General features: G+C 38.6%; 1 protein-coding gene across 4 annotated transcripts in view; it reads left to right on the top strand.

The window, feature by feature from the left end:
- Nucleotides 1-25,723, top strand: part of rnf123 (ring finger protein 123) — a 245,981-nt gene that overhangs the window by 105,523 nt on the left and 114,735 nt on the right. The gene's annotated exons all lie outside the window — the stretch shown is intronic.

Raw genomic sequence — 25,723 nt, 5'->3', positions numbered from 1 at the left:
CTGGCTTTTCATGTTCTTTCCGCATTTATAAATGATGAAGATTAAGAAATGCATATCACATACAATCACGCTGCTCAGATTCACCCAAAATCAAGCATCAGTTTAATGCAAATTCAGTCTGGCTTTTGTTTTCTGGTTCACGGGGTGTTTTCGTCTCAAAAGAGCACATTTTTTCTAAGGAAACGGGTACATTGCAGAGGTCTGTGTTTTGGCATGGCAAATCGACATTTAATTGTGTGCTCTGACGCCTGAGGAAAGTCTGACACCCAGTTGTGCATCTGTGGGTCACAGCGGCAGCATTCAGGACACAACCTGTCCTGTGGGAAGGTGAAAACTAATAAACATCTCCCGCTGAAGCCGATGACACTTCTGACAGCGGCAAAAAAACGGGGTCTCCAATTCATCACAGGCTTAAAGTGATTCTGAAATGTTGTTTCTGCTGTAGGCTGAAGCTTTGGGATATTTCTGGTCTTTCTGTTGTTTTGGTTTTTGCAAAATGGTGCTGCGGCTAGTGGCTATAATTACAGCGAGAATTGGATTGTGTCAAGAGTTTTGGGTCAGAGAGAGAGAGAGTTATCATTGTTTTTATGAAAGCTGAGTATACTTTCATGTGGTAAAGAGGCATTCATTTGATCTAAAGTGACAGTAAAAGCTTTTGTAGTGTTGCATACGGTTTCGGTTTTAGATTGTTGGAGCAAGCTTCATGTTAGCTTGAGAAAGTCTTGTCTGAATGTTTGTAAGGTAAACCCTAGGATAAAAAGAAAAGAAAGAGAAACTAAATAAAATTTAAAGATTTGTCTAGCATATTAAACATTGCTAGCATGATTACAACCAATTGCTAGCATGAATTGAGAAGTTTCTAGTATGTTTCTACTATTTTTGTACATGGTAATGTTTTTAGCATGATGCTAACAAAGATTTTAGATAAATCTTTTAAAGCTGAGTTTACACTTTTATGCAGTAAGGATACATTAAATTGATCCAAGTGACAGTAAAAGCTTTTATAGTGTCATATAAGATTTCGGTTTTAGATTGTTGATGCTAACTTTATTAGCCTGAGAAAGTCTTGTCTGAATGTTTGTAAGGTAAACCTTAGTATAAAAAGGAAAGGAAGAAAAAGAATGAAACTTTTAACATTTCTAGGCTATTAAAAACACTGCTAGTGTGAATTAACCTAAATTCAAGCATCAATTAAGAAGTTGAGTATGTTTCAAGCATACTTTTGTAAATGGTAATATTTTTAGCATGTTGCTAACAGGTTTTAGCTCAGAGTTGATCGTTTAGCTTGTTGCTAGCATGTTTTAACTCCATTTTAGTATGGATTAGCATGATGTTAGCAGTTTAACATGTGGCTAATGTGGATTTGCTATTGCTATCGTGCTTTTTTTTACATTATACTTTGTTGTTGGCTTGATTTGGCAAATGTAACATTTGTTGGACAAACAAACATGATATATATATATATATATATATATATATATATATATATATATATATATATATATATATATATATCACTCAAAACATTTAATAAAATATTCGTATTTATTTTAATATTTGTTTTAATAATTAAAAAAATATATATATACAACTCTTCTGTCTTGGGGCGACGCAGTGGCGCAGTAGGTAGTGCTGTCGCCTCACAGCAAGATTTCTTAATTTCTTTTGCCAAAATCATGGCAAAAAGTTTTGTAAATTTGTGAATTGTTAAGAACTTAATTTAGTCAACTTTAAAGGGGATTTTCACAATATCCAGAAGAGTTTTTGTTTTTTTTGCACACTCTGATTCCAGTTTTCAATCAGTTAAATAGTGTTTTATCCTAACAAACCATTCATCATTGCAAAGTGGATGTTTAAATCTCAACTTCAATGGCTTTAATTATGACTGGATGTTCACATTTTATTTAAAAGAAATGTGCGCACACTTTCAAAATGCAGCTTTGATATCTGTGTGGGTCATGAAAGATATCATGGAACAAGCATCCTGACTGGCCTTAATTCATGTTTCTGAGTATCAGGCCCGGCCCTAACCAATTTGGCGCCCTAGGCAAGATTTCAGGTGGCGCCCCGTCACATCGCAGTAAATTCCACTGCTAGTGTATAGTCATAAGAAACTAATAAGCATTTTGATCGATTACTACAAGCTGGGAAAAGGTCAGATAAATATGCCAATGCAATTAACATTATTGCTGAATAGATCTAATATTTACACATTTGCTTGAGAAAGGAATGATGGGGTAGTTACATTACTATTACTATTTTCCATAACATCTATGCCAGGGGTCTCAAACTCAATTTACCTGGGGGCCGCAGGACGCAAAGTCTGGGTGAGGCTGGGCCGCATAAGGGATTTCACAAAAAAAAAGTCCTTAAATGTCATTATTAACAGTTTTAATTATTTCCTCTGAACATGAAGTGTCCTGAACATTAATAGAACATTGAGTGAAGATCATGAACAGTTCTTCTGAACATGGCATCTTTTGCCTATTTCTTGCTGCCAGAGACTTGACAGCGCTTCAAGTGGGGGAAAAAGTGGGGGAACTCACTCAAAACTTCCATTCCCTCACCTAAAAAAAGGCGTATATATGTATAAATAAAACACCCCCACCCCACTCCAGTCACATCAGTCTGTACCAGTCTGTATCTACCTATAATATATATAAGATGCAGGCTGTAGCTAGGTAGGTGGCAGGCTGCAGATAGGTAGCTAAGTGGCAGGCAGGGGCGGGAACAGCTTACCTTGGTTCTGGCCGGCGCGAGTTCCCTCTTAACACTTCCCGCCCGTCACAGCGTCTAACAAAGGGGCGGGGTGCGTGGTGACGTCACCGGCATCCCCGCCCCTTTGTTTACACGCGGGCGGGGAATGCCAGTGACCGCTGTGTTTGGATAGAATCAGCGGAGCGGGGAGCGCTCTCTCGCTCAGTGTACAGCGGTCGGCGCGGGCCACAAAATATTGCACTGAGGGCCGCAAATGGCCCGCGGGCCGCGAGTTTGAGACCCCTGATCTATGCCCTTCCATAACATTAGCTGACGTTAAAACTAACAGATAGCACTATAGATATTTATTGATTAGCAATGTTATGTCATATCTGTCAACGTTGGGATGTAAAAAATATGGGACAACAAATAGCTTCAAATGATAGAAAACATAGCAAACAATAGAAAATTTTGGCAATAAAATAAAAGGTTTAACCTATTAAAATCAATGGCTTATACAGAAATTAAATAACGCTATAAAATCTATTTGACTTTTAATTGTATTTGCACATTGAATAAAGTCACTATAGTTATTTAGTGAAGAGCAGCAAATGAATCTCTCATTGTGTTTTGTTTGATAACAGAGGTGTTAATGTAAGAATGCACAGATCTATATGAATGAATGAATGAAGCATTTGACTACTGTAGTAACTGTTTGTGCTAATTTAATAGAAAATTGGTTGTGTTTAAAATAAAACACGCAGGATAAAGCAAAAAAAAAACGAAAAAAAAAGAAGCACTTTTCCGGCGGTCCCTTACTGAGAGCTCCACTCCGCGCGAGCTCAGCTCTCCCGGCTAAACGCATATCCCCGGCTAAACTGAGCAGTGGTCATAATGTCGAGGGAAAAAAAAGAAAGCTGTGAAACATAACCAGCTTTGTCTTTTTGTAGGAAATACACTTTAGATCTTTTTAGGCTAAGATGTTTTTAAGTTATTGCCGTCAATCACTGAATGTGTCATGAATATCAAAAACAAAACCAACTTAACCGCGTTCATTTCTGGCGCCCCCCTGGATGTACAGCGCCCTTAGCATTTGCCTATACTGCCTATGCCACGGGCCGGCCCTGCTGAGGATACTCCTGCATGTTCCTCCAGTTTGATTAAGCTGTCTGTAGAAATACAGACAGCTTTATATTATTGGCTTTGTTCGTGAGTGAGCTCTTCCTGAACATGCTTCAAACTTCCAGCACACAAATGAGTTTGGAAACTGGATCTCTGGATGAACAATGAACTGTTCAGATTCCCAGAAAACTCAAAGTCATGGATGACTTGATGTCTCAGTGTGAGCGCTGAGCAGATGTTTAGCATTTCACAGGCTGAAGATAATGCTGGAGATATATAAATTACAAATGTATTCAATTTAAACCAATTTCTAGCATAAATTGACAGGTTGCTAGTATGTTTTTAGCATTTTTTCCGTATATGGTAACATTTTTAGCTTGCTACGTAATAGTTTTGTTTACTAGCATATACTGTAAATCATTTTATATCAAGTCCAAGTCAGGTGCTTTAATTTTTCTTGAATTTACAATTATAATATACACAGTTGGATTCAGAATTATTAGCCCCCTTTTGATTTTTATTTTCTTTTTTTTAATATTTCCCAAATTATGTGTAACAGAGCAAGGAAATTTTCACAGTATGTCTGATAATATTTTGTCTTCTGGAGAAAGTCTTATTTGTTTTATTTCGGCTAGAATAAAAGCAGTTTTAAATTTTTTAAAAACCATTTTTGGCACAAAATCATCAGCCCCTTTAAGCTAATTTTTTTTTCCGATAGTCTACAGAACAAACCATCGTTATACAATAACTTGCCTAACTACCCTAACCTGCCTAGTTCACCTTATTAACCTAGTTAAGCCTTTAAATGTCACTTTAAGCTGTATAGAAGTGTCTTGAAAAATATCAAGTAAAATATTATTTGCTTTCATCATGGCAAAGATAAAATAAATCAGTTATTAGAAATAGGTTTCTAAAACTATTATGCTTAGAAATATGCTGAAACAATCTTCCCTCCATTAAACAGAAATTTGGGAAAAAAATAAACAGGGGCGCTAATAATTCAGGGGGGCCAATAATTCTGACTTCAACTGTAATATTTAGCCTGTTAAGGATTTATACGTGTTACATTATGTTTCAGGCTGGATGTCTCGGTGTGAGCGTTGAGCAGATGTTTAATATTTCACAGGCTCGAGATGGAAGAGTGATGCAGAAACATTTGCTTTGTGTGAGAGAAATATAATACGGACAGACGAATGTCAGATTAATCAGAAATCACACAGCATTTGTTATGATTTCCGGTGAGAAACGCAGATCCAGTAAAGTCTTCAGTCTTTGTTTTCTACCAGATACTCATTTAAAATGCAGTCTGACCACCAGTTTCTTGTTTTGATATCATTATTGTTGTTAGTTCGAGGGTTTGACTCTTATCATACTTTATGCAATCCTAGTTTTGTAGTGTAGGGTGTTATGAGACTAGACATTAACAGTTATATTGTGGTTTATTGGTCCAGTGAGATTGAGTGCTTATTAAAGTGCTTATTAGAGAGTCAAGTTCTTGAGTTGCTCATAACACTCATAACTAGGCCCACACGGAATCTGCGCGCGCAGAAGTCCGCAGATTTTCAGCCCATCATTGATTCTGTTTATTTACTGGAGTAAATGTGTGTAAATCTACAGTATATTTATTCAGTTTTTACATTTATGACTGTAATATTATTGACTAATAAGGATGTAACAATATTGTAAATACCGTCATACCGCAATAGTAATTTTTTTTTTAATATTACCGTAGCCGCATGACTCAATAAAACTATATTTCTGAGAAAAGTTTGCTTAGGCGAATGAAGCGAACGGGAGGTAGCGGGAACTACAATTCCCATCAGCCTAGGCGTGGCCATCATCCTTTGCGGTCTGTTGTCACTAGATCCAGTAATGCGGACATGGAGTGTGTTGCTAGTAGCGGGGAAGAAAAAGAGCTGGAAATGATCGAACCTAAAGCGGGTTTTAAATCGGATGTGTGAAGCATTTCGGTTTCTCTCTAAAAAGATACGAAAAAGGAGAAAATGTGACAGACAAAGAAAAAAACAGTATGCAGGCACTGCCAAACTGTGGTGAAATATAAGTCGGGGAATACGACTAAAAACAGTCATGGGGACTGCAGAACACAGCACACTTGTTAGATTGATGCAGACATTGACTTGTACCGTGAAGAGATCTCTATCTCACTCATGGCTTGTCCTCTCAAGTGGGGGAAAGACAATGCACAATGTTACCCACTGCTGTCAACCTTGGCTAAATCATATATCTGTCCCAGAAACCTCAGTTCCAAATGATAGGGTTTTTTTTTCTGTTGCACGGGACATGCCCAGAGATCCCAGCTTTTACCAGATTATAGTTATATGATAATTTTCCTTGAAACCCATCTCTATCTGAGTGAGAGATTAAATGTTGAATGTGATGAGTTTTCAACAATACTAAATTGAAACTTTATTTTTTTTATGTGGTTTAATAGTTTTTTGTTATTATAATTGAAAAATTGAAGTTCCTGTTTCAAAACTTACAGATAGATGGCTAATTTGTATGTCATTGATATGTTCAGTGCTAAGGTAAATAAGTACTTTTGGCACTTTTTTTGAGTCTTTTCATTAGTTTTGTTTTTCCTGTAAATTATTCAGTAAATACCGTACCGTGCCATTCATACCGAGGTATTATCATACTGTGAAATTCTGATACCGTTACATCCCTATTGACTAATGTAAAAAAGTTCATCTGACTTATGTACGATGCACAGTAATATTTTCTGTCTTTAGTAGATATATTATATAAGATACTTGTCATGACTGTCAGTGACCACCTGAGAGCGCTGTAGTTCAATGGACGCTTAGTGAAACTACAGCGCCCAAAAAGACTACATTTCCATACATTCTTTCGTGCACACACCCGGTCTGTCATCTACACTGATTTCAACCACTGCTGTCTCCAATCTCCGTTGATTACCTGGACTATATAGTCAACCATTCCACCTCTGTTTGTTACTGCGTCGTTTGTCTATCAGTTTCTAGTAAGTCTTGAATATCGAGTTTGTTATCTTAGTCTTGTTCCTGATCCTGTTTCTGTCATAGTTTCTTGTTTTGCTGTTTATTTGTTACTTTGTTATTTTTTGAACACCGGACATCGTGTTTTTCTGTTTGCTGCACGATTGTAAATAAACCTGCACTTGGATCCACACCTTTTTGTTGCTGTTTTGATCACGCTAACGTGACAATACTTGCTTTGTTTACCAAATAAAGTGGATCTAATTGAATTTGCATTTTAAACATTAAATACAAGTTAAGATTATTTTTAATTTCACATATTACTGTTTTAGTTAGGATACTCCCAAAATAATTCCACAGAAATCCGCAGATTTTTATCAAAATTCTCATTTTGCAGAAATAGCAAAAAACGTCCGCAGATTGCGTCTGGCCCTACTCATAACCAATGCAATACACTGTGCAATATAGTATAGGATATTTTCTTTAATATAAATGGACTTGTTTAGCATTAAAAGTAAATGTAAAAAAAAAAAAAAAACAGTAATGCATTTAAAGGTGCAGTAGGTGATCTTCCACAATCCTAACAGCTTAGCATAAATCTCTGAATCAGAGTCTCTCCCCTGCCGTCCAGAGCCACTCCTCCTGAAACAGGAGCACGCGCACCAGATGACAGTGGAAGAACTGTCTTTCATGAAGTAAAAGCGACTAGTGCTTGTCCGGCGGCGTGCAGGAGTTACACTCATTACTAAGCCAAACTGACATGCTATTTCAGAGCGAATATTCAGAGTAACATGGTAAACAATATAAGGAGAGCGTCACTGGTTGTCATCGTTCAAAAATGAACCAATGTGATGTGAATATAAAAGCATCTTCACCTCAGTAAAGCTGGCTTGGCGGAATAGTTCTATTTACTTGTGTTTTGTTGTTAAACTAAATAAAATCTATGTTATCGATGCTGTAAAAGGCCCTTATAGTCAGCAATCTTTCATCGGAAGATTTTAGTGGCTAAAAAAGCTAAAATAGTTTCAAAACAAAACATTCAATCCTTCAGCCGTGGTGTCATACTTTTTCCAGCGTGCAAAGGTACCTCCAATATTGATTCAGGTTTTTTTTTTTAAATGATTGATTCAGCATGTTTTTACAGCTCGTGTGCGCTCTCTCTCTCTCATGAACGCGCAACGCACAAACGGCGGTTTGTTGTTGGTTCATATTAGTAAAAACATTAACTAATGGACCTACATGAATACAATACATCTCTTTATATTTAACGGTTGAATTCGTTTTCTTTAATATGTACAATAAAATTTAATTTGTTTTTTCATTTTACAAAAAGTCAAGTCAAGCTTTATTTTTAAAGCATGTTAAAAAACAGAAGTGAGCCAAAGTGCTGTACAGAAACATGCACCAAAATAAGCATGATGGTACACTACCTGGCAAAAGTCTTATCCAAGTTTTAGGAACAACAGATCCTTTATCTTACTCCAGACATGCTCAATAATGTTCATATCTGGTGACTGGGCTGGCCAATCCTGGAGGACTTTGACCTTCTTTGCTTTTAGGAGCTTTGATGTGGAGGCTGAAGTATGAGAAGGAGTGCTATCCTGCTGGAGAATTTGCCCTCTCCTGTGGTTTGTAATGTAATGGGCAGCACTTGATGTTGCCATCCACTCTGCACGCCCCCTTAATGAATGTAACCCCAAACCATGATTTCTCCTTCACCAAACTTGACTGATGTCATATTTTTTAATCGTTTGGCTGTATCTTACGTTTTTAAAATTCTGAATAATACGAGTTTTAACCAATATTTAGTACAAGCAGAGCTGCTGTATCGTGTTTTAAGCTGTTGTCCCTGTCATCACCAGCAATTACCCATAATGCAAATCCGCGGTGTTCTGTTATCTCCTCAAGATGGTCTGTCTCTACATGCTCCGATAAGACCTGACCTTTCCTTCTGAATGTCACCAGCCGCCTTTCTCCGCGTTTTATAAGGTCTTATAAGGTCTCCTCATAAGGTCGCTGTAACCCTGTACACTTGCTGGAAACAGACTTGTCCAGTTTGTCAGGTCACTTCTGTTTAGAGCTGAACAGCGCAGATTTGCGTCTCCACAAGATGACCTTTACAGACTCGAGAAAACCGCAACACCTCAGGTAAAAGCTAAAGCGGAAAACAACCTTCCTCACCTTTTTTTCTTTCTTTCCTCAAGCATTTACGTGTGTGTGTGTGTTTTTACTTTCTTGTTCTGGCATGGCTCATGGTCTGTTCGGGACTTGAAAGCCTCCTCTATAACCCGGTTTGTTCACAGATATCAAATGTTGTTATGATCGGCAGCGAGAGGACGCTTTTATGTCTGCGCAGCTTTGCTTTTGGTTTGATTTATGAGTCTAATTAGTTGTTTAAATTCAATTCAAGACACCTGGCAGAGCACCATTCTTATGGAGAATATAATAATATCAATAAATGTGCATATACACTCACTGGCCACTTCATTAGGTACACATGTCCAGCTCCTCGATAGCGTAAATGTCTAATCAGCCAATCACATGGTGGAAGCAGCTCAATGCATTTAGGCATGTAGACATGGTCAAGACGATCTGCTGTAGTTCAAAGCGAGCATCAGAATGGGGAGGAAAGGTGATTCAAGAGACTTTGAACGTGGCATGGTTGTTGGTGCCAGACGGGCTGGTCTGATTATTTCAGAAACTACTGATCTGCTGGGATTGTCACGCACAACCATCTCGAGGGTTTATAGAGGATGGTCTGACAAAGAGGAAATATCCAGTGAGTGGCAGTTCTGTGGGCGCAAATGCCTTGTTGATGCCAGAGGTCAGAGGAGAATGGCCAGACTGGTTCCAGCTAGTAGAAAGACAACAGTAACTCTAATAAGCACTCGTTACAGCCGACGTCTGCAGAAGAGCACCTCTGAACACACAACATTGGGCTGTAGAATCTACAGTATAGATCATAGGTCTCAAACTGGATTCCTGGAAGGCCGCAGCTCTGCACAGTTTAGCTACAACCCTAATCAAACACAGCTGATCCAACTAATCAAGCTGTTCAAGACTACTAGAGACAATTAAGCAGGTGTGAGTTGGAGGTGGTTGGAGCTAAACTATGCAGAGCTGCGGCTCTCCAGGAATTGAGTTTGAGATCATCGCTGTAGATTATACCAAATAATATTGTAAACAATGTTCAATTTCTTAAACAGACAGAATGTATTGCATCACAAGACCTCTATGTCTCATCAGGAGATTTGCTTTCCTATGCATGCTTATTTTAATGTAAAAAACCTATTACCATTCACTGCTCATAAATGAATCACTAAGGATCTCGAAAAATTTCTTTAATCTTTTACCGAAGAAAAAAAAAAATCACCTAAATGTTGGATGACCTGTGGGTGAATAAATTACCAGGGATTTTTTGGTGAACTGTTCCTTAAACATTTACTAATAACTCGTTTCAGACAGAATCAGTTATTTTTTTTTTTGGGAGACAACGACTATGTTTACATGGACACTAATAATCCGATTTAAATGTGATTAAGACAATACTCTGATTAAGAGTTAACCATTAAAACAGCGATTTTTGATTAGTTTAATCAGATTGAGGTCATAATCGAACTAAAGAGAAATCGAATTAAGACGTGTGGAGTATGCCGATTCTGGTCACATTATTGTAGTGCAGTACAGACATGTAAACATCTGAATCGAACTATTAACATCATGTAGGGCTTTTCGCCGTGTTTTGCGATAGGATAGTCCACACACAAACACAGGGCCGGAGTGGGACTCCTTTTCAGCCCTGGAGTTTCAAGCATTAGACTGGCCCACCTCAGTTCACGACTGACTATATTAAAATAAGGTCATTTCCAATTCAGTTTCTAATTACACCATAACGTCTTTTTCTAGAAAACGGCTGCTTTAGATCTTCAAATGTTCAACAACCTTACAGTTTTATGTGTTAACGATAAAAATGAAAAAAAAAAGAAGAAAAGAATTACTCAGGTGAGGATTGAAGACGTCGTAACGCAATGTGGTGACCACGAGACCACAATGGCACTCCCGATTGGCCAATCCGGGCCTACACACACACACACACACACACACACACACACACAAACGGCTGTTTGCACGTACTGAGTCATTGGAGACCACAGACACCTGCATCGTGAAATGCAGAGTTTTTTTCCTTCTATTCAGCATGCGGTATGAACTTCCATTAAAACAACACTCTTCCAGCAGTTCATAGTTGCATCCAATATCTCGTTTGTCACTGGGGGCATACCAGAATGAAAGTGAAGGTGCCAAACCACAGTTAAAGTCGACAAATTAATAAAGAAACACCTGAAATTACTTGAAACTGGAGAAAATGCAGATAGTGCGGTGACACGATGACATTAATCGAATTATGTGCTATAACATGTAAAACGGGATCATAAAAAAAAGCAACTCATGTAAACACCTTAGTCTTATTATTGTCTTAATTAAATTAAGGCAAATAATTCGATTACTGATGTCTATGTAAACGTAGTCAATGACCCCTTGAAACTTGATGACCCTTTGATGCTTCTTGTCCTGACAGAAAACCCCCATAGTTTTCAGCTTAGAAATGGAGAGAGAAGTAAATGGGCTCTGAAACACCTCTGCTATCATCAGATGGTAAATGGGGAACAAACTGAACTGCTGCTAAATTTGGCATATCATATCCGGCACAAATTCGCTAATGAGAAAATAATTGGTGTGACACCTGGCACCTTCGCTCTTCCTGACTGCCTACAGAAATCTACACTTGTTAAAGGTGTGGGGTTGTTGTCGTGGTTTGGTTCCTACTTTTTTTTTATCCTCTGTTCTTTTGAAATATTCCTATTCCTTTAAAAATGTGGACTGAGCTCATTTACATTGTTGCTTATTTGTATGCATGTCTTGTGTGTTTTGAAATGCAAGTACGCTATTTCGTTTAACTACAAATTTGATTGCAAGCTTAGAAAATCAAGCTTGAAATTAAAAGCATCCATTCGGAATGACTTAAGGTTACTGGGGCCTGATTTAACATTATGCAATTTATTTAGTGTGGAACAACTTGAAGAGTGAGTTGCATTAGCATTTGCAGTGTTATACAAAGACATTCTGTGTAAAAGTGATTTGATTAAAAATAACGTAATTGAACTATTAAATAATTGGATTAAACTTAAAATAATAACCTGCATGCAGTTAGTATCAGAATATGCATTTAATAATGTTTAGAATGTTATTTTCAGAGTAAACGTTTCATGATTAATTCATGATTTCAAAATTAAGTGACAATCATAATCAAAAATATATATTTTTGCATTAAAATATAATAAAAGGAGTTTGTAACCTGTATATTTATCATATTAATTATCATATTAATGACAAAAAGTCTTAAAATATTGTAAAAAAACAATTATATATATATATATATATACTTTATTGGGTACACCTTGTACCGGGTTGGACCCCCTTTTGCCTTCAGAACTGCCTTAATCCTTCATGGCATAAATTCAACAAGGTACTGGAAATATTCCTCAGACATTTTGTTCCATATTGACATGATAGCATCACGCAATTGCTGCAGATTTGTCGGCTGCACATTCATGATGTGAATATCCTGTTCCACCACATCCAAAAGGTGCTCTATTGGATTGAGATGTGGTGGCTGTGGAGGCCATTTGGGTACAGTGAACTCATTGTCATGTTCAAGAAACCAGTCTGAGATGATTGGCAACAACTTAAACCATGAGGTAAACACACAACAAAACCTTCCATCCGGAGCTCCTTCACATGACTCTACACTTGTAAACAATCGCTCCAGCGGGCTCGCGCGGCTCTCGGTCCTGCCCAAACTCGTCAGCGCTACCAAGCTAACCAATCACAGAGCTTGCGCTATGCGTCGTTGCAACATGCTGTTACATTTTTTGAGAGGTGCGACCATGGCGCAGGGCTATGTGTCAACGTGTAGGCTGCGCCGTAGCATACGCGTGCGCTTGACGCAGAAGTATAAATCAGCCTTAACACCACATCCACCAGACTGAATTATTGATACAAGGAAGGATGGATCCATGCTTTCATGTTGTTAACGTCAAATTCTGACTCGACCATTTGAATGTGGCAGAAGAAATGGAGACTCTTCGGACCAGGCAACAATTCTCCAGTCTTCTATTGTCCAGTTTTGGTGAGCCTGTGTGAATTGTAGCCTCAGTTTCCTGTTCTTAGCTGACAGGAGTGCCACCCGGTGTAGTCTTCTGCTGCTGTAGCCTATTTGCCTCAAGGTTGGACGTGTTGTGTGTTCAGAGATGCTCTTCTGCAGAGCTCGGTTGTAACGAGTGCTTATTTGAGTTACTGTTGCCTTTCTATCAGCTGGAACCAGTCTGGCCATTCTCCTCTGACCTCTGGCATCAAGAAAGCATTTGCGCCCACAGAACTGCCACTCACTGGATATTTCCTTTTTGTCGAACCATTCTCTGTAAACCCTAGAGATGGTTGTGCGTGAAAATCCCAGTAGATCAGCAGTTTCTGAAATATTCAGACCAGCCCGTCTGGCACCAACAACCACGCCACGTTCAAAGTCACTCAAATCACCTGTCTTTCGCATGCTGATGCTCGCTTTGAACTGCAGCAGATCGTCTTGACCATGTCTACATGCCTAAATGCATTGAGTTGCTGCAATGTGATTGGCTAATTACATATTTGCATTAATGAGCTGTTGGACAGGTGTACTTAATAAACTAATAAAGTGGGTATATATAATTAACATATGGTTTAATTTAGCATATTCATTTAAATTTCATGTATTGCATATTTTTCTTAAAAGCATTTTATTAAAATTTCATAAACGTACTGTTGTATACATTTAAACATGACCATTGTGTTAGTTGTAATTCATCTGCTCTCAACTTGGTGTACAACCGTGCCTGGTCTCTCAATATGTGCCTTTACTATGAGGACAGTTCTCGCAGCAATTAGGATCCTTAATTCATGTCCAATTAGCTCCTCAAATCTCCTGTCATCTCTTCCAGATTGCTTGTAATTTTTTCACAGGAACCAAAAAGCTTTGTTGGACTCCTGCCAAGTTCTTGGGGTGTGGCTGATGCATCCATTCCCTTTTAGTATAGAGTGAATAAACCGGCATTTTGATATGAAATCAATAAATGAAAGTCAATAGTTTAAGCCTTGGTCTCCATTGACTTTCATTTTATAAAAACAACCAGTTAAAATTGATGCTTTCCAGTTCTGCTCATTATCTAGCAGTATATAAATGGCAAGCGATGACACTTCCGTCTCCATAATAGGGAAAAAATTGTGCTAATGAGCACCTCGTCGTATCCTCTCCCTTAAAGGGTCACTTAAAACCATTCACTTGAGGTCATAAAACACCCCAAGGCACTTAACTTAAAGAGTAAGGGGTGTTACCTTGGTTTCGACCTTGGTCTTTGGCATAAGTGTCCCCCAAAGGTCCATTAAGACCTTTCTTAACAATCTCCCCAACATGAATTACTTCTGTTACATGAGCTCCTGTCCTCCCCCAAATAGCGTAATGGTGACGGACCGTTGCACTAATGTCCAAAGATTGAGGTCAATGAAAGTTGTTCATGCTAAACTGCTACCTTTTGAATATTCCTCAGGACATACAGTGTAAGAGCCCATCCACACCAAGGATATTACTCTAATGAGAGAATATAGTTTTACAACTCATTCTAAATGTAATATAATTACAGAGATTGGAGCTACAGAGCAGCTGAGTCAGGGAGGTAAAGCCGGTAAATTATGGATCTTTGGTGGCCACTATCTTGGGCAGGGGTGCCCAAACTCGGTCCTGGAGGGCCGGTGCCCTGCAAAGTTTAGTTCCAACCCCAGTCAGACACACCTGCGCTAGCTAATCAAGCTCTTATTAGGCTTTCTAGAAATATCCGTGCAAGTGTGTTGAGGCTAGTTTGAGCTAAAATCTGCAGGACACCTCCACAACTGAGTTTGGACACCCCTGATCTTGGGGATGGAGACTCTAAGGCAGGGATGGGCAAACTTGGTCCTGAAGGGCTGGTGTCCTGCAAGTTTTGCTACAACAGTAATCAAATACACCTGAACATACTAACCAGTCTTCATGATCAGTAGATTTATATAATAGGCAAATGTCTTTGATTGGATTTAAAGTTAAACTCTGCAGGACACTGGTCCTCCAGGACTGAGTTTGCCCATAAGGTTAGGAGGGATTTGGTTGGGGTTGTGAAAGGTTGGAGTTGGTAGCCACAGGGTAGCAGGGCTACGGAGGCATAGACTTTCAATGTTTGTTCTTAAGGAGATGCTATCTAGTGGAGGCTGGATTGATGGAGTTAGTCGAGTGGCCACAACAAATCAGCAGTGATAGAAGTATGGAAGAACCATATCCTGAAGGTCATTTGCTGTTCATGCTACTAAGTAATGGAATACCCTGCCTCAACCACTTAGAAATATGCCATCTCTGTCTACCTTTAAGAATCGGCTAAAAACATATAATTTTAATCTATAATTTGCATAACGTTACGTTAATGGCCCTTTTTGTTTGTTTTTTCAATGTAGATGTTTGATATAAGCGACCTTGAGCAATGGAAAGGCGCTATATAAATTGTTCCTCCTCTTTCCTTTTGTAGTGGCATCTATGCTTTAAGATCAAAGGTGATGCTTTTGGGGTCAAGGGGCATGAGCTACCGAGTGCTTAGGTCTTCCTCAGTGTGATTGATCCCTGTCTCTTTCGATTGCACCATCCAGCCAAACAAACTGTCAAAGGAACTAAAATGGCATGCGCTCAGTGTGCCTTTAACATACATGACCAAATAACAGCCAGAGACTTACCATGCTTTCAAAATAATAATCCAGCCAACGTGTCTAGAGCCTAAAAAGTATCCCAAAAATTAAGCAAGGTCTACAAGAAGTCTCATGGTAGTTAAAAGTTCATTGTTCGAACCACATCTGCCGCTATTTCCCTTGACCCTCTTGTCTTTTGAATTATTGCACCTATTCTGGTAAATGAGGTTCCAATCTGCTCCTGGTTATATACAGATAATATTTTCTGCAGACATTGCATTTGAAAAACCTTAAGCTTGTTCAGCCCTCGCTTGAGTTCAGTCCAGTGTCTGTCATGAACAAGAGGATGGGAAAGATTGGTACCTTGAAATAAGCATATTTCCGTCCTAATAGAGAGATATTTGGACCAGCATGAGCAGTTATTGAAAACCTAACAGCTGCTGACCCCAATTTCTCCACAGAATAATTTGAATTTCTGTACATGCTCTATTTACAGTGAATTCTAAATCGACTGTTGACAGCAGTCAACTTTTGTCAGTACTTTGGTTCTAGGGTGGGGACACAACAAGCTGACTGTCGGCCATTGTGCTTCATCAGGCAGTCAGTCAGGATAGTGTGCTTGGTAGATTTCACAGGTCACCTCTCATCAGGTTAATGTCACGTCAAGTTGGCCTAGTTCAGCATGTGAAAATGGCATTGGCCGTCAGCTGAAGAGAACACCATGATTGGTTATTCAGCAATAAATTAGAAAGCGAGAACATAAACTGAAGTGACGTACCCAAGTAGACAATTCAAGTCAGGAAGGAACACAAAGAGGTCCTCTGTAAATTTGTTCCATTTCTTAAATATTTGCAAACAATATCGATTATTAGATTATCAGACATTATTTACACGAGCAAAACCCTCCATGGTAAGTGACAATTACTTTGATAATGGTTCTAAAAATGTTGTTTATGTGTTGTTAATCTTCCTTCCTCCCTTCGCGGAATCAGAAAACTGTGATCAGAATCAGAATCAGAAAACAGTCTGCTGCTTTCCAGTTGGTGTCTTAACATGCAGCTTGTTAGTCAAGATGGGTCTAGAAGTGGGTGCCGACAACATTGTTGCTTTTCATCAGTACTAGTTGTTTGGCAATGGCTTGTTGTGCCTTGGGTCTTATTTGGATTGATTGTCAGGCCAAACATCGGGGATAGTGACTCAACAATGTTGAGGGTATTCAAGTCGGTAAAGACCAACATTAGCTCAACAAACATCAGGTTTGTGACTAACTTGTCCTTACTGCAGCGAAGTTCTCTCTTGCCCTTGAGTGACTTTCTCGTAAATGAATTGAGCAAGAGCAAACATGAAGCGTCTTTACCAGTCTCTGCTTCAGCAGTTCTCAACTCTGGTCCTGGGGATCCCTTGCTCTAGTTAACAATGGGACGTCTTCAGATACATAGCTCTGGGACATCTCCTAAATTGTTTGGAGGCTATATAGCAGGGATGGGCAAACTCTGTCCAGGAGGTCTGGTGTCCTGCAGAGTTTAGCTCCAACCCAAATCAAACGGACATGCCTGTAGCTTCTAGTGATCTTGGCAACACTGGTTAGCATTTTTAGTTGTGAGAATTTTCAAGTGGGAGCAAGGACACCCATTCTTTAGGACAGAGTTTGCCCATCCCTGCTCTATAGGTAGTGGTGTTCCTGGTCCTTGGTTTAGACCAGCAGTCACCAAACTTGCTCCTGTAGGGCTGGTGTCATGCAGATTTTAGCTCCAACCCTAATCAAACACACTTGAACAAGCTAATCAAGGTCTTACTTGGTATACTTTTAACACTCAAGCAGGTGTGTTGAGGCAGGCTGAAGCTAAACCCTGCAGGGACAGCTGCCCTCCAGGGCAGAGATTGGTGACCCCTGATTTAGACGTTCTTGAAAGAGCTATAGTCCTTCTACCACAGGTGCTCGCCAGATGACTTGACCAAGATTTCGTCTGCTATCTAGATTCTGTTGTTCTGGTATCTGTATTTTTGAATACTTTAACAGCCGAACTTTGGATATTTGCCCTTACATTTCTAACTAACACATTTCTACAAGGATATTTCAAAACATTGCATTATGCAGAAGCTCAACATCGTCCATCTATTGCATGTTTACTTAAAACAATGGGAAAAGTGTGCAGTTGAAGTCAGCATGGAACTTACGCTGTACTATTTGAGCTACTAATAGAATGAAATACCCAAGCATTGATGCCAATACGCTGCCTGAAAATGAAGCACCATGTCAGATGAAGAAGCATTAGCGATATTAACATCATTTCGTGAAGTGCAGTCTTTGTGCGGCGGCTGTGTTTGTTTTGACAGTCTCGCGAAGAGCACACATTCGTTAGCGCCTCATTCATATGCAGCGCCTGATGAAGCAGAGCCAAAAGTGTGTCAGTTCGCCACTTTTTAATTAGCCCATTTCTCCTTTAGACCACCGGCGAAAGCTAAGAGAGGACAAAGCACAGCAGCATTAACACTGGCGTCGCCCTCCATTAACTGCAGTGTCAGACTGGTGTTACAGAAAAAAATGATCCAAAAAGAGTTTTTATAGACTATACTAGTGCTTTAGTTCCTTGCAATTGTCGCTGGATTAGAAGCTTACATAAGGATTTGGATGTAATCACACAGTAACAATCACTAAGTCTAATTATTGAGTTTGTTTCCAAACATTTTAGTCCACAACACCCCAAAAAACAATGCTGTTGACTTGTGACCGCCACTATCCTTGATTTAGATATTCGTAAATATACAAATGTTATGAGCAACTTTACACATACATACCAGTAAGCCTATATAAACACAAGCATCTTGTTAACACACAACATTCTACAGTGTAAAGACTGTAATATAAGGCTTTTATTGTAATTTATTTGTCCATTCTTGGTTTAATTTTAGAGATCAGCACTACATTCCATTGACCTGTAGTGCCAAAAGAGGTTGTAAAGTTTAACATGGTCCTGTTAAATCAGTTTGTGTAAACCAACATAGGCTCATTTTGAAATAGTAGCCCTATATACATTTCTGGAGTTCGCAAATTATGTAGCCAGAAGTACGTATGGGTGCATTTCGTCTTTAAAGCGAGTGCTACGGGGTGGTATGATGCCATTTCGTTTTGTGCTTACCGTGTGGCTGGGTTTCCCGCTGTTACCAGTTTATCCGTTACCTCACCATGTACCTTGACAGACTTGAGACGCAGAGAGGATTTGACCAAGGCGATGGGGTTTGTGTCTGCCAAAGAATGGTTACAGAAAACAAGTAAGACAAAAGCAGAAGCCAAAAAATAAAACCAACAAGTAAATAACAGGGTGAGAATGTGGTAAAATCTGAAAACGTGGTAAAAATCAGGCAAGCGCTTTTCTTTTTGTGGATTGCTTTTGAAAGCACTGTCGGTTGAGTTTAAAAAGTGTTTAAAAACACTATTGGTTGGGTTTAGGGAAGGAGGAGGGTGAGCCGGTCGATCGGTCAGTCAGTCATTCAATTGAGGGTCAAAAGTGGCCTTCGGTGGATTTACGCGTGAACAGCAGGCGCGAACAGCACTCGTTGGAGAAATTTGAGATCTCAAAAAGCATACACAGCAGCCTCTGGTGGATTTGCCAAATCAGAAACTACAAAAAAACGTACCTCCTGGGATGTATTTCGCAATCTCCAAAAAGTAATATAGTGGTACGTTTTCAGAATGAGCCTCAGTTGGTGTAAAGACTGTAATATAATGTTTTATTGTTATGTATTTGACCATTTTTGGTTTACTTTGGCGCACTTTGAGATCATCCTCCACGTTCCATTGACCTGTAGTGCCAAAAAAGGTGTTGTAAAGCGTAACATGGTCCTATTAAATCAGTCTGCAGCAATGCTGTTGACTTGTAAGCCCCTCTATCCTGGAGTTGGATATATGAGCAATATCACACTCGTAGCAGTGTGCTATGGCTGTATATCAGCACTGGTGGGAGGTGTGTGCTCCCCCAGTGCTGATATATAGCCATAGCACACTGCTACGAGTGTGATATTGTGTTTATACAACAGTTCAACGGCACAATCTTGTACATAAAAAGAAAATCAAACACGGAGAGTCTAAAACCCTTTTGTATTAGGAACTACTTTCTTCCGCCATTCATTCACATCACAGCAGAACAGCAGAAGCTGTTACTAATTCACCAACGTCACATTTGAGCTAGTATTTAAATGATTCTCTATAGAGTAATGAGAAGCAGAGCTTCTGGTGTGTGACCCCCTTAAGGTGATGACAAAAAAGCAAATTTTGCTCACATTTTAAGATTATAAGGCTGAACGTGACATGAAATGCCATCCGTCTACAGAGATTTCTCACCAGACTGCTGTTGTGGTTGCGATAAGGAGGGACAAGGCTTAATCCAGCTTCTTATTCGCAGCTTTTTTGGACTTTATCTGGTCCACCCAAAAACCACGAGGCTTCCGTTTTTCAGCTTATTATTTGCGCTCAAGAGAACACACTGAGCAAGGGCTTATTATGCGGTTCTGGTGCCATCTTGTGGATAAACAACGTCAACCATCTTTGGCCGCAGACGAGGTCTCAGATATTGTACATATTTTAAAATAGGCACTATTCTTACAAATAAACTGCATAGTTACAATCTAAACAACTACATTCTTAACTAAATAAACATCAAAAGTACATTTTGTTTTCTAACAACACTAATATTTGTGAAATTTTAGCCTGCTTGTTGCTTGCTGTATGTGGGCGGAGTAATACACAGAGGTGAAGGGTGAAGAGCCCTTTGTGTGATGTTGCTGGCAAAATATCACACGGCTATCGGCTAATCAGATTTAAGATCAAGACAGAACTGTTGTATAAAAATATACAAACGTTATACGCAACTTTACACATACATACCAGTAGGCCTATATAAACACATTTTGCATTTTGAAATATTGAATATTATTAATATTATTAATATTGAATATTGAAATATATGAATATTCAGAGCATTTTGAAAACACACATTGCATGCTAAAGTGTAAAGACTGTAATGTAATGCTTTATAGTCATTTATTTGTCCGATCTTGGTTTAATTTTGGAGATCAGCACTTGGAGATCATCCTATACATTTTATTGACCTCAAGGAACACGAGGAGAACATGCAAGCTCCACACAGAAATGCCAACTGACCTAGCCTCTGGAACCAGCGACCTTCTTGCAATAAGGTGATTGTGATACTCCCTGCGCCACCATGACGCCCACATTGAATAATGTTCAAATCAATGTTTTTCTTGTGTTTGAACATCGCCTCAATCGTAAAGGTTTTCTTGCCGTCTGACTGGTGTAAAACAGCAGCGAGGGGCAGCGCCAGTGTAATGCATTCGCTCTGATAACGCCAGGCACGCCTCCCCGATCTCTCGCAGAAGAAGAAAAAAATCAATTTAGATAATTTCCTTCCATTATTGTTGGCTAAAAGGCATCAGATACAGCCTGCAGTGCTGTACTAATTAGATTGTGACAGTGTAATTGGCTTGAGCGGCTTTAGGGGAAGGAATGGACTGCGAGGAGGAGGGGAACATTTCACCCTCAATGTCTTTTCAACACCGCGAGCAGGACGTGCTGATAACCTCCTGACCAGCGATTCAATCTCTGCCTATTCTTCTCACTGACTAATAAATCACACTAAAGACATATAAGATAATACCATGATTTTATCTCTGGTATTATACATGTTTTTTTCTGGATTTTGTCTTATTAAGAAACCTTTTTTGGGGCATTTACACTCATACACTTAGTATTTTTTGAACATTGTACAATATATTGAAACTTTTTTTGAATATATACCATGGTAATACCATGTTAACAACAAAAACAAAAAACATTAAAGAGTCCCTATTGTGGTTTTTGAGAATGACCTACCATGTAGTGTGTAACACAGCTCTGAGTAAAGTGAAACATCCAGCTAAATCTGAAAGTGTGCCGTGTTTATAACTATTGATTCATTTATAAAAGAGTCGACTCAGAGTGCTTCAAATGAATCGTCTTGATTGTGAGTCTTTAGCCGTTTCGGTGTGACGTTGATACGCAACTGAAGCCCCACCCAGTTGTTGCGTGCGCAAACCCGGGAAAATTTAAACCTGCGGCCCCGCCCACAAACACTGTAACAAAGAAAAAGAGGAAGACAAACACTGTAGTAGACGCCGGTTGAATCAAGCCATGAAGATGCAGTGCTCAGCTGCATTTTATTGGAAGTGTGAGGGAAAGTTAGGGTTATTTTCTCTACCCAAAGATGAAAGCATTACCTCAGCATTATCGCCCCAGCCTTGTGCTGATTTCCCGTCATTTTTTTGACGAGTGCTTCTGTAATCTACACGCTTACAATGGGGATTCGTCGGCCGTTTGTTAAAGGAAGGATCAGAAAAGACTATTTATGTATGGGAGCTCGACAGGAACTTTACAGTGGACCAGTTTCTTCCTCCATTTCACAAGTGTGAATAAGTGCAATTTAGTAGTATTCATGAGTTTTCCGAGATAAATAACAAAACGGGAGGGTGGCAGGAGATGGAAATAGAGGAGACTCCCGGGAAAAACAGAAGTGTTGGCAGGTATGCTCACACATACATTGTTATGGTGGTAAGTTTTTGGATTTAGCATGGTAATACCATGGTTCTGAGTGTGGTAACATTTTAGCATGGTTCTTATTTCAGACCTATACCCTAGTAATGACATTTTATTTGGGAGTTCCATATTACCATTTTTGTGTATGATTGCATGGTAATGCAATCCTTTTTTTTTTTAGACATTAAATGTCATGTTTATTGAAAATACAATTCAAATGTTTTTTTTTGTACCATAATAATGGCAATATTTTGATATTCCATAATAATGCTAGGATTTTTGATATGGTGCCCTTGTAGAATAATTCTTATTCTTGATTTTAATAATGCTTAAGTTTTTTTTTTTTGTTGTTGTTTGTTTGTTTTTGATTTTACTGTGCTTTTATGGTAAGGTAGCATGGTTATTTAATCATTTTTAAATATTATTTGCTATCCAGTATTGATTAATGTTTGGATCTACCATGGTCTATATCATATCATGACAATACAATTCCTTTTAAACATATACTTAAGTAATGTCATGCCATTTTAGATGTACTTTGAGAGTTCTATGTATTTTTGGATGAAGTATCACAGTGAAACTACCTTTTTTGGATATATACCATCAAAATACCACATTTTTTGGGCAAAAATACCACCATTTTGGTGGGACATACCATGACAATACTGTGATAATACACTTTTTATTAGTACCATAGAAGTAATGCTTCTTTTTTGGTGTGCTGAAGTATTTTTTTGTATATACTATGATATTCGTTTGTGTGTGTATCATAGGATTGGAACAATACAATATTTTGGATATGATAACTCGATCAGTATTGTTCATATAAACCATAGCAAAGCCATGTTGTTGTTTTAATACCATGATATTACCATGGGTGTTGGATGATTTTCCACTTAATCAGTTACAAGAATAAAAATGAGCCACTTCAGACTTCGCTTCCTATCAGAACATGAGTCACAACACAAAATTTAGCCCCTATTAGTATCATTTACCTGAATACCTCAAAAGCCAGCGCATAATTCAAAGCCGCTTCAGATCTCAAGACAATCCCATCAGTCTCTCAGAGCTCTGATTCATCTGCTAAGCGTTTAATGTTGATGATTTGTGTTTAATCCGGATCCCATTTCGAATAGGCGTAAATGTGACGCTTGATTTCAGGATACTTCAAATCTAGTGACAGTGTTTGGGTTTTGCATCACTAATGAACCTTTGAGGCATAAAGCATTGGGATTTCTCAAACCCAAGTAGAAATCTCTACTTCTTAGGTGTTTGTGTAGTTGTACCCCACACTTTCAGGATTTCTATGATGGTTTGTGGTTTCAGCCTCAGATCTTCATTCTTGTCATGATTCCGGACTGCTGCAGTTGTTCATTCTCTTTGACGCAGTTTTCCAGATTGATCTGTACTGTACTGACAATTCATTCCCATTGATTTCTGCTGCTGTCGTTAACACTCCAGTGTCTTCGGGGCAGGAGGCTTGAGCGACTGGAGATCATCTGCATTCACATCGACTTTTACACACCCACAATCACTTCTGTACAGGTTTTTTGGTCAAAATTTCTAATTTATTCCAAATATGTTCATTTGCGGATGCAGATATATGTAAATGTTTACGGTGGCTGAGAAGGCATACATTTTTGCCTCTTCTCAGACCCCCTAGTTTTTCACAAATTGTTTTTTTTGTGATGAAAAAGGCTGATTTTGTGGCAGTAATTTCAAATAATTTGCAATATATATGTAAATTAACTATGTATGTAGACGTAAAAAATGATAGGCTCTATTTTGATGGTCCATGCGCAAAACGCAGGGCGCAAACACTTTCAGGGCGTGTCAGAATGCGTTTTTGCTAATTTAAGGACGGGAAAATCTGCTTTGCGCCGCTGCGCATGGTCTAAAAGGGTTGAGTTTATTTTCTTAATGAGTTATAGGTGTGTTTTGAGAATGAACCAATTAGAGTCTCATCTCCCATTCCCTTTAAGAGCCAGCTGCGTCGAGCCATAAGCGCATTCGCTATTTACAGGACGCAAAGCAAGTCTAAGTGGAATAAATGAGCATTTCACAAGCAAACAGTTCACAGTTTTTTTTAACAGAAAACTGTTAAACAGAGCATCTACTGCGTGAGAATGAGAGATAATGGATCACTTTCACTTTCGCTCTTGGATAGGGAAACCTTTACGCACAGACATCAATTAGTCTATAAATAATTCATTTCGTTTGTTAAGCGCAAATATTCGTTTCAAAACTATTTCTAAATTCAGTTCTAATTTCCAGCAAACGAATAAATGAACAATATTAACAAAGTGAGCTCAAAAACCTGAGTTATATCCTAAAACACATGCTGTGCCCCATATGGTCTAAAACCTGACAGGTGGGCAAATCTAAGCTTGTTTTTAATAAAACAAATATAAATATGGATATAATAAATAATACTGTAATAATAATAACATTATACAAAAGCAAATTGTTATGAATGAACTGAAAAAGCCTCCCGAGATGAAGAAGACATAAAAGCAGTGATTTTTAATATTTATGTAGGCTAGAAAATAATATGTTTTGTAATATTTTAATCCTTTATATTTATATTCTATATCTATTCTTATTATATCCTATATATATTCTTAATATTTACATTTTTTTCATGTGTAAAGATATTTGCCTATTGCTCTCTTGTGTGTATTAAGCAGTGCGTAAGAGAGGTGCAACTCTTCGCCAGAGTTTAGACCGGGTTAGTTTTGGTCTAATGAAAAATCTATTATAGTTTCTCAAAATAGCGACGCGCCATCAGTGCGCTTCAGAACGCCTTCCTTTTTAGACCAGAACGCCTATGGGCGCACATATGAGCGCTGATGCATTTGCTATTTAAACAGCGTAGCGCAACGCCTCAAAACGACTCTTGCGCCAAGCTGAAACTACCAAAAGACTATTGTGCCGTGCTTTGCGCCACATTGCGCCGGGTGTATGATAGGGCCCGATATGTTATTACCATACTACTATGGTACTATAGCCTACTATGTTAGGTGTACAATCTGAAACAATAACACAAATCATTCAAGTAAAGATTCTTTTTTTTGGTCTCTTGTAAAGACAAGGGGCCTGTTTTAGAAAGCAGGTTAAGTGAAAACTCAGAGTATTTTAACCCTGAAATGAGAGAAACTCTGGGTTTTCAGTTTCAACATGGCAGGTTTGTCAAACTGGAGAAAGCAGGGTAAGTCAAGCCTGTTTCTGAAAGAGAGGTATCTATAACTCAGAGTCAGTTACTGTGGTAATTTACTCTGTGAACCTAACCTGGTCAGGAGCAGGTTTTATCTTTTAACTCTTTTTTAAAGACGAAGCGATATTTCTCGCTTTAGCCTTAAGTTTCCACCCACCTATTTTGGTGCTCATTTTGCAAACGCATCATGATGCACATAACTTTTGAAAATACACATAAAAAAACATGCGTATAACTGAGTAGGATAATCTTTTATTCGAATGTTTTTTAAAAATGTGCATAAACTGCGATGGAAACACTTTTTTTAAACAAATTCCAGTATGTGCATTA

Source organism: Danio rerio, chromosome 22 (assembly GCF_049306965.1).
Source record: "Danio rerio strain Tuebingen ecotype United States chromosome 22, GRCz12tu, whole genome shotgun sequence".
NCBI lineage: Eukaryota > Metazoa > Chordata > Actinopteri > Cypriniformes > Danionidae > Danio > Danio rerio.
Note: the sequence above shows the minus strand (reverse complement) of the source record. Positions and strands in the feature narration are given on the sequence as shown.